Raw genomic sequence first — 1,849 nt, 5'->3', positions numbered from 1 at the left:
TTCTGTTTCACTTGTCTCAGTCCTATATGTGGATGGGAGCTTATTTGGGTTCTCATTCTTGAATCTGGTTTTCCTCTTTTGGAGGAATTCTCACGCAGGTATCCAGACTGGAAAGAAGCGTAGCAGGCCATGGAAAGGAGGCATTAAGCAAATGATTATGCAAAGCTCTGAAAACCTTTCAGAAAGAGGAAAACAGCTGTCCTGGGCTCTGACAAAGAGCACTTGCAATTTGGGGAGGAGAGAGGACCTCTGGCTCTCCCCTCCCCCTATCTAGAAGCCACACCTGCCAGGCTCTGTTCCTTTCACAGGAAGGCTCAGGTGTGTGCACTAAAGGTGCCTCTGGAAGCACAGAGTGTGTCTCCCCTAATGACAAAGAGGACCCTTGCTTGTCCTCTTAAATACACACATTTATAGGCAAGGAGCCTGCCCTCCTAGGATTTGTCCTAAGAACAATAATTTAAATTATTTTTTGTAGCACAGCTCTGGGTTGGATTGCTATAAGGAATTCCTCTTGGAAAACATTCAAAATAAAGGGTTAATATTAATTAAAGAATAATTGTCACTCTGTTAATTTCAAGCTGGTCCCATCACAAACTCAGAATGCAGTAAGGTTACCTCTGCAAGTGGGAAAATGGGCAAAAATCGAATTCAAAATTGGAAATTGTACTGTTTTGCTGTGGCGTTCATTTATTCAGTCAGTCAGCCTTCATTGAATAATGTAATAGTTGCCGTCTGAGGGGAAGCGTTAGTAGGCACATGAAGACTACAAAGAAATGTGAAGGTATTTCAACCCTTAGAAGCACACTTTCTATTTGAAAAAGGCTTGGAGATTGAGAAATTCTTTGTCATTTTCAAAGCCCATTCACCTGCTATAAATCTTCATCTGAACTTTTGAACAGTAGCAGGGGAGCGGGGCGGGGCGGACATTATAATCATGCCACTGCATAATTTTAGGAATGGAAAGAATTTCAAAGGGCTTCTAATGCTACCGCTTCAGTGGTTCTCAACCTTCCTAATGCTGCGACCCTTTAATACAGTTCCTCTTGTTGTGGTGACCCCCAACCATAAAATTATTTTCGTTGCTACTTCATAACTGTAATTTTGCTACTGTTATGAATCGTAATGTAAATATCTGATATGCAGGATGTATTTTCATTGTTCGCGACCCACAGGTTGAGAACCGCTGAAGCGCGTAGGGGAGCCAGAGATTGCCACTTGTCTGAGGGCCGGCTCAGCAGCGCTGGGCTAGGCACCAATGACCGGATCCGTGGAGCGCCACGCCCCCTTTCCTGCATTTAATCCCATAGGGATCTATAATACATACAAGACATCTATAATACATGAACCCACAACACATACTCCTTGGATTCATGACTTAGATTTCTTACCACGTAGGGCACTGTGTCAAGCCCTCAAGATGAAAACAACATAAACTGGTCCCTGCTTGCAACTTGCTCACAATCGGGTCTTCCTGTCCTCAGTGAGTTTGCAGTCTCCTAGCAAAGCCGAGATGCGCGCCCTCCACAGGCGGGGAGTTGGGGTTCCCGGGCAGCGAGTGCCTTTGGAGGTCAGGAAAGGGATCTGAACGTGAGAATTGATGGGAATCCTCCCCGCCCCCGCTCATCACTTAATTACATCATTCTCCGCTGTCGCCTTTCGGGCCTGGACACAGCCTCTGCTCACGGGCAGGTCAGGATGCCACCGCACGGAGACAAGGAAGGGGGAATCCAGGCGCCCAGCTAGCCCTCTTTTCTAAAGTGGAAAAGACCTGGGTGGGGAGCGGGGAGAGAGCCGCAGAGACCGATGGAAACAGCAAACCGGGAATCGTCCCCCACGCAGTGACCGCTCC

The sequence above is a fragment of the Myotis davidii genome, unplaced genomic scaffold (assembly GCF_000327345.1).
Source record: "Myotis davidii unplaced genomic scaffold, ASM32734v1 scaffold107, whole genome shotgun sequence".
Classification (NCBI taxonomy): Eukaryota; Metazoa; Chordata; class Mammalia; order Chiroptera; family Vespertilionidae; genus Myotis; species Myotis davidii.
This window is presented reverse-complemented; position numbering follows the sequence as displayed.